Raw genomic sequence first — 9,073 nt, forward strand, 5'->3', positions numbered from 1 at the left:
GGTTTGGACATGTTAGTAGGTTTGTCTCGAACTACTGAGGCTGAGCAATCCACCTGCCTTGGCCTTCCAAAATGCTGGGACTACAGGCATGAGCCACTGTGCTTGGCCCTAACAAGATTTTTAAAAAATCTTAAAATGCCTTTTCCTCAATGAAGCCATCTTTGGAGCTAGGCATTACTCTCACCTTATCTGTTGTCTTGACTTCAACCTGATATTCCTCTTCCTCCTTGAAGTAGCTTCAAGTTAAGAAAAGGTCATTTTTCCTCAGTCCAGTTCTCTGAAAAACTTGTACCTGCCACTGAAAGTCATAGTCCAGGAGTAAGCCAACACATGCTAGAACCTCAGGGCCAACTGGAAAGTCATTATGAACCCTTGGATTGATCTATCTCATTTATCACCAAATGCCCAAAAACACACGGTCCTGAGAAAGTTAGCCTCTCTGTGCACACGTGTACTTTTTCAAAAGGAGAAGGCAATATGAAAGGGGCTGGGCTTGATCACCAAAACTCAGCACAATGAAAACTAACAATAATGGATAATGAACATTAGAATTCAAATTAGCAGCTGTTTTAAAAAGATTGGGGTTCCCGTTTTCAATTTCATTTTGAACACCACATTACAAAAAAAATTTTTTTAAAGATTGAGGGGAGAAGAAAAATAAAAAGAATATCTAAACTGTTGAATGTTGGTTCCTGATAAGCTTCTATCATGTCTTCTTCCTCCATTCCCAGTTCTTTCGAAATGTGATTATCAGCGCTTCTCTGACTTTCAAAGAGAAACCCGAGTAAATTCATTGGGACGCTCTGTCTTTGACAGTATAATTCTTTGAGTTTCTTGAGATGTGTTGTCATTTTCACTTTGAAGTGAATCTCACTGATATCCTGTCTAATGACTTTGAGTTTAATGTATTTTGTTTCCTTCTTATCCCCCAACTCTCAGTTGAAGGTTTTGCCTCCTGGTCAGACATGGTGACAGTGGTTTCACCCAGGGGATCTCCACATGCCAGCAGCCTCGGGTAGGCAGAACCTCACTCCAGGGTTGACAAATCCATTTTCCTTCCCCATGGTACAACACCGCAGCAGCCATAAATGAATTCTTTTTCTATGTGTCCTTAAGTTCAAATAAAAAGCTCAACTGTGGAATGCATTATTCACAGTTGTTTATCTTATTGGTTTCAACAATTTAATGTAGGATCCGTAAGTAGTTCTAATCATCAGATAAAAAACTAAAACTTAGTAGAAACATTGAATAGATGGCATCTACTTTCATCTCCTACTTCATAAGGGGATGTCCTTTCATGCCAGGTTGGTACTAGCCTGTTGTGCTTAAGCTGATACAGTATTTCTCCAGTCACAATGATATCTGGCTGTAGACCCTAACTATCAGGATGAGCTTTTAAAGATCATACATGGAACCTGCATCAGTTGAAGAGTAGTTAGTGAGAACCTTTCATAAAGGACTGGTCCTCCATTTAAAACGAGAGCTCTTTCCCAGGGCAAAATGAATCAGTAAGAAAGTCCCAATGTCCTCTAATAAAAAACCCAAAAATTTGATGCCTAGATCACTTGCAAATGTTGAATCTGAATTTATATCACCATGTGTTGTGGGAGTCTCATTCTGAAAATTTAATGTAAACACTGGTCTTGGGCCTATGAACTTCTAAGGGTACCCAACAGAAGCAAACTGTATGGGAGAATACTCCCATAATCTAGGATGTACTGAACTGCTTTTTTAAAAAAAAATCCCTACTAATGAGTTCCTCCTAAGAAAACTATAAAGCAATAAGGAAAAAATCCACAATAACTGAGAGTCATCAGACTTAACTAATAGGATAATCAGAGTTCAATGATGTTAAAAGAACTACAAAATAAGTTCACTTTAACACGGTTAAAAAATAAAGAAAAATGTAGAAACCATAATGAAGTAATAGAATACAATGAAATTAACTAAAACATTTTGAACAGAACCAAATAAAACTTCTAGGAATAAAATGTAGGCACTGAGTTAAAACTCAATGACTGCATTAAAAGCAAACCAGCCACTCTGAAAGAGAGAATGAATTAGGAGATGGATTTGGGGAAACTCTTAGATAATGGCAGAGAGAGATTCAGAAAATAAAGATGGAACACACGAGAGTTTAAGCAGCACACAGAACAGAAAGCAAAAGTCCAGCATGCAGAGAATTTCTAGAAATAGAGAATAGGAAGAATGGTGGTGTGGAACTAAATTATCATAAGCCTTGAATAATTTTAATGGGGCATTTGTTACAATTGTCATTGAAAAGTAGAGGACATGTGTTTCATGAACAGTTAATGAAGATCATCAGAAGAATGGGAAGACAGCTCCAGTAGAGCTTTCAAGGACACAGAGCACTAGGTTAGCCATTCATCTTTTAGATGAAGGAGAAGTCAGGAAACTGAGTTTCTTTCAATTCAGTTTACTAATAAGAGTGAAAAAAAACTTTTCTGTAATACACAATAGTTTCTTCTTTTAGCATTTCTAAGGACTGCTGACTTGTGAACTTGAAACCATGAATATTTGTTTTAGGGAATTGCATGTGGTAGATTGTTGTTGCAGAGAATCATATTTGTTTACTTCAAATTGTGACTACAGCTTGTGATTTTGATATTTCCCATTTTCTTTTTAAGAAAAGAACACATTTTCCAACTAAAATAAAAAAGATTCAGTTATTTTAAAGACATTTTTTAGTTACAGGAAAAATATCTTATTCTTCCACAACTGACATGAGTGAAAAGCTGGAGAATATTCTATAATTGAGGAAAGCCATGAATCCTTATGTTAGGAAGCAAACGAGTCCAGCAGCAGAAATAAGAATTAATGTACACCTAGGTGTACCATAGGACATAGAAAAACACCCAGGATACAAAGAAAGCCTTCAGAATGACCAGGATGAAAAGTCCAATTACCTACCAAGGAGCAACAATTAGAGTGGCATAAAACTTATTATTCATTTATTCATGCATTCTACATGGTCCCCAAATATTTCTCAAACCCCTACTTTATGCCAGACACAATTCCAGGTAGCTTGGGTAAATCTATAAATGGGAAAGGGGAAGGGGAAGAAGCAAGGGGGAAAGGAGAGACAGAGAGGAAAGGAAGGAAGAAAAATAGAAAAGAAAGAAAAAAAAATAAAGAGAAGGAAGGAAAGAGGGAGGGAGGAAAGAAGGAAGGAAAAACAAAAAAGGGATGAAAAAGGAAAAGGTCAGAAGGTGAGAGAATATCTTTAAATTGAAATAACCTTGTGATAATTAACTTACTAACTGTAGCCTCTGTGATCTTGTTAAATTGAACTCAAACATAGCACAAGTATACATATGTAACAAACCTGCACGCTGTGCACATGTACCCTAGAACTTAAAGTATAATAAAAAAAAAAATTGAACTCAATCTGCCTAGTTTCCTTTTTACTAATATACAGTCCTTAGTGGTTGTAGTAATTTTCTAGTGCTGCTGTATCAAATTATCACACAATAGTGGCTTAATACAACACAAATTATTACCTTACCATTCTGGAGGTCAGAATCCAAAACCAGTCTCACTGAGCTAAAATCAAGGAGTCATTTTTGTAGGCTGTCTCCTACAGAGGCTCTAGAGGTAAATCTGTTTTCTTACCTTTTCCGGCATTTAAAGGCTTCCTGTATTCCTTGGCTCAGGGTCCCTTCCTCCATCTTCAAAGCCAGCAGTGTAGAATCTTTCCATCTCTCTCTCTCTCCCTGGCCTCCTTTCTCTCTCCATCTGCACTTCTCTTTCTCCCTTTTCTCTCCCTCACATGTACATACCTCTCCTTCCCCCATCACATCTACTCCCCTGCCTCTGATTTCCCTGCCTTCCTCTTATAAGGGCCCTTGTGATTACATTCAGCACACCTGGATAATCCAGGATACCCTCCCCCTCTCAATATCCTTAATTTGATAGATCTGCAAAGATCCTTTGCCGCATAATGTGATATTCACAGGTTCCAGGGATTAGGATGTAGATGTAGACATCTTTTGGCGTGCGGGAGGGCCACTACTGTGTCTTCTAGAGTAGTTGTTTCACTGTCACTTTTGAATAATAGTCATCCTAAAACTCTGTATCCAGCTAAAGTAAACCATTCAAAGAGTGAAGGTAAACCAATATTTTGGACAAAGACAGTTTGACAGTTATAGACCATTGCTGAAAGAGTCACGAAGGGCTTTTCTGCAGTAAGAAGAAAATTGAATGCAGAAGGAAGGATTGAGAAGGAAGATGCAAAAATAAAATAAAATAAATATATGCATTATATCAAAGCAAACTGGTGTAAAAATATTGGAAGGCAATAATTTGGAAGATGAGGAGGAGGCACGGTAGTGATAGGAGTCACAGCACCCTCCAGTTCTTGTGCGGTGTGGAGGGAAGGGAGCAAGGTTGATTAACTGCAGAGATCAATGTTAACATCTGAATAACCTCCAAAAGAAAAGATAGCACTTAAAAAACACAGCAACCCTCAGACTCAAAACATAGCATATGCACCTAACAACATAGCCTCAAAATATAGAAAGCAAAAATGGATGGACATAATTGCAAGAAGAAATTAATAAATGCGCACTTCTAGTAGGAAGTACGCATTTGTCACACTTCTAGTAGTTTTTTTATAACATACCTCTCTTAGAATCTGATAGACAAAGGAGGCAAAAAAAATTAGTAGGAACATAGGATAGATGAGTAATCCAATTAACAGGCTTAATCTAATGAACCTATATACAAGTCTTTACCCACTAATGCAGTCTACATTCCTTTTCAAGTACACAAGAATATTTACAAAAACTGACTACATGCTGAGTCAAAAGCAGGTGTTAAAAATACCAAATAATCGATATCATTGCTGTCCAATAGACATATAATGTGAGCCATAGATATAATTTTAGTTTCTAGTATCCACATTAAAAATATTTTAGAAAGCAGATAAAATTTATTTTACTATAAATTATTGTATTGATTATTTTAATAACAAGGTGATTATAATATTACTAGACAAATTATTTTAATTAATAATATATTTTACTTTATTTTACCAATATTATTGCTTTTTCATGTTACATCTTAGAGATACAGCACATCTCAGTTTGGATAGCCCCATGTGAAGTGCTCACTAGTCATATGTTGCTAATGACTATTATAATGGACAGAGCAACACTGTGTCATACAGATCACACTCTCCCACCTCAGTGTAATACCTAGAAATCAAATGATAGTTTAACCAATAATGAATTCTGATGCTTGGAAATTTCTGTAATAAACTTAAACAAATTGTGAAATCTAGACATTTGGAAAATTAAAAAACTTCCTTCAAAATAATTCATGGACAAAGAGGAAATCAAATGAAAATTATGAAATATTTATAACTGAACAACAATAAAATCTAGGTTTTAGCCAGGTGTATGACTCATATGGGAACTTGGTGTGTGACTGAGGTGGCATTTAAAGTTAGTAGGGAAAGAATGGGTTATTCATTAAATGGTGATGAACAATTGACTTTTCACATGTTTAAAACAGATATAACTGGAATCTTGTCTTACACCATACACAGAAAATGAATTTTTTTTTTTTTTTTGAGACAGAGTCTTGCTCTGTTGCCCAGGCTGGAGTGCAGTGGCTCAATCTCGGCTCACTGCAGCCTCTGCCTACTGGATTCAAGTGATTCTCCTGCCTCAGCCTCCCAAGTAGCTGGGATCACAGGTGCGTGCCACCACGCCTGGCTAATTTTTGTATATTTAGTAGAGATGGGGTTTTACCATGTAGGCCAGGCTGGTCTTGAACTGGCCTCAAGCAATCTGCCCACCTCAGCCTCCCAAAGTGCTGGGACTACAGGCGTGAGCCGCCACCGCGTCCAGCCAGAAAATGAATTTTTTGTTGAATGGTAGAAAATCTTTCTACTTGGAAAATGGAACAGTCCTATGAACCTGCTTAAATCATGAGTCAAGAATATTAAACCAGGCAAAAGATACTCGCTCTAGCCCCAAACCTTCGATGATTGCATTCTTTCCCACATTATTGTGTGACATTAGCAGACAGACAAAATGGCCATAACTTATAGCTCCTCACAGGGACCTAGGATCTGTGGACAGACAACAGGAGAGGAAAGTGCTCAGGCTTGGAATTACCTGGAATTGGGTGTGACCTTGAGCAAGAAATAACCTCATTTGTTTAGTCTTGGTTTTCTCAGCTGTAAACAGTGATAATGATGACTACCTTTCAAGGCACTCATAGGAATTTAAATAGATTAAATGCATCAAGGGCTTAGCAAATATTAATTCACTTTCCCTAAACTGGAAGGTGCAGAGTGTACTGGGGGCATTTGTCTTGGTGCCCTGTATCCTCTTGCAACACTGCAAGGCCTGAGGAGTTCTGTAGTGATATGGATATCGCAGGGGTGCTCTGAGGTGGACATGAAGGGCAAGGGCTCTGAGGTTAGGCAAACTTGTCTTTGAATCCAAGGTCTGTCTTTTGCCAGCTCTTAGACCTTAGGCAAGTTACTTAACATCTCTAGCCTCAGTATTTACATCTGTAAGCAGAGTTAAAAATAGTTCCTGTGTTGATGGTGGGAATGCAAGTTAGTTCAACCACTGTGGAAGAAAGTGTGGCGATTCCTCAAAGACTAGAACCAGAAATACCATTTGACCCAGCAATCCCACTACTGGGTACATACCCAAAGGAATATAAACCATTTTTTTTATTATAAAGATACATGCACACATGTTTATTGCAGCACTAGTCACAATAGCAAAGACACGGAATCAACCCAAATGCCCATCAATGATAGACTGGATAAAGAAAATGTAGTACATATACATCATGGAATACGATGTAGCAGCCATAAAAAGGAACAAGATCATGTCCTTTGCAGGAACATGGATAGATCTGGAAGCCATTATCCTCAGCAAACTAACGCAGGAACAGAAAACCAAACACCACATGTTCTCACTTCTAAGTGAGAGCTGAACAATGAGAACACATGGACACAGGGAGGGGAACAACACACACTGGAGCCTGTTGGGGGGTGTGGTGGGGGAAGAACATCAGTAAAAATAGCTTATACATGTGGGGCTTAATACCTAGGTGATGGGATGACAGGTGCAGCAAACCGCCATGGCACATGTTTACCTATGTAGCAACATGCTGCGCATGCACCCCAGAACTTAAAATAAAAAATTTAAAAAGTAGTTCCCATGTCTTGGTCAAGATTCGTAGTTGCAACAACAGACACCGACTACGGCTATCCTTCAGCAGCAGAAAGAGGTTGTGTTAAGAATATTGAGTAGTCATGGGTTCCCTAGGCTGCACAGCTGGATACTAGGTCCAAAGTCATGCCTCAGATTGGCCCCATGAAGATGCCATGTTGACTCCAGTGTTCACTGGCTGCTGACACTAGAATCATTTCTGCTATGGAAACTGGGTGTGTCTCTGTGGGCCAGAGCAGGCTCCAGGCCGTCTCTGCTTTTTGTGTCATTGGCTCTCTGGTCCAGGTCTGCCTGATGGAACCTAAGTCACTTGTCCAAATCCTAGCTGCAGGGGAGGCTGAGAAAGTAAGTTTCTCACTTATCTGTGGGAATAAGCCTCCTCCCGCAGAGACTCCCTGCCTCCACTGAGACCTCAGCCTGAGTAGCTCTCCAAGAGAAAGGGAGTTCAGATGCTAGTTGGCCACAGAGAATAACCACTACACCTGTCTTAAGGATTCCTGGGAGGATAAAATGAGCTGGTGAATGTGAAGCACGTAGCACAGTGTAGAGTTTCAGGGCTCAGTGGAGAGACTCTTTGAATATAGAGGACAGAAGAGCAGTTTTGGAAAAACAACAGAGCATGTTCTGACCAGGAACTGTGGTGGATATGTTAAAAATCTCTTCTAATGTTCCTATCAGCCAACCTAACCAATGTTTCCAGAGATTCTGACTCCTAAATTCACATGGGAAACATGAAGGACCTTGAACAATGTTGAAGGTTAGGGAAGATGGAAAAAAGACTGTGTGTGACTTGTTTTTGGAGTGGACTCACCTGTGACTGAGCCAACAGCGAGCAGTCTTGCTTTCACTGCTCCCAGATCATCAGCTTTACTGCATGTGGCTTTTCTGAGCACAAGAAATAAACAAGTAAACCCTCCTTTATTACTGTGAGTTTTCTTTTTAAAACAGGACATTGAAGAGTTTTATGGAGATACTTTAGCAGAAACATAGAAAGTCTTATAATTGCTTTTAGGTGAAAGAATTGAATTCACAGAAAAGACACTTCCTTCCAGATGCTTTTCTTCCTACAGAGAAGCTTCATCACACACTCATTAGAAAGTGATGCTTTTCTTCTTACACAGAAGCTTCACACTCACTCTCCATTGTCCATTCTTCAAATGCTTTCCTGCATCAGAATGAGGCAGCAAAATATGAATACTTTGAAGGCAGTGACCGATTGTGCGGATTTTTATAATTTTTACTAAAGTTGTTTCTGCCTGGATCTGTTTGTTCAGCTCTGCCCTCATTTTCTGCAAACTTTGGGTCTAAGATTTATATTAGACCATAAGCAGGTTTGAGGGAGAGCAATCATGAATTCTATGCTCTTATTACTTCCCACAAAAGTTGGTGCAGAATCACACTGCCCAAAAGGAGAGTTCAGCAAATATTATTTATTGTGGGCAGTCTGTGTGCTGTGTCTGGTGGGCCAGGCCCTGCACATGGCTCCCGAGGGCACACTGAGAGGCCCACACTCTCATGCTGGGAGAGCAATCATCATTAAACAATATTTATTAAATAGCCCCATGCATGTGGCACTGGGCTGTTTAAGTAAGGAGAGCAGTGCAGTCCACACCCTTTGGGAGCTTACAATATCAAACAGGACATTTTTTAGAGCCTGGAGGTGCCCTGGTGAGGTATGGCACTGAAAGAGTTCATTCACACCAGAGGGCTGGGCTTTTCTCTTAGCCTGCAGTTCACTCCGTCTGCCTTCCCAGGCTCTAGACTGTAGCTCGGTTAACTTAAAAGGTCCATTATTGGGAGAATTCACTGAAAATCTCTGTGCTAAAATAGCCCTTATACCAGAACCTCCACAA

General features: G+C 39.3%; 1 pseudogene; it reads right to left on the reverse strand.

The window, feature by feature from the left end:
• Positions 1–599: 599 nt before the first annotated feature.
• Positions 600–967, reverse strand: LOC108520377 (small ubiquitin-related modifier 1 pseudogene; annotated as a pseudogene).
• Between the last annotated feature and the right edge of the window lie 8,106 nt (positions 968–9,073).

Source organism: Rhinopithecus bieti, unplaced genomic scaffold, assembly GCF_001698545.2.
Source record: "Rhinopithecus bieti isolate Rb0 unplaced genomic scaffold, ASM169854v2 scaffold_48739, whole genome shotgun sequence".
NCBI lineage: Eukaryota > Metazoa > Chordata > Mammalia > Primates > Cercopithecidae > Rhinopithecus > Rhinopithecus bieti.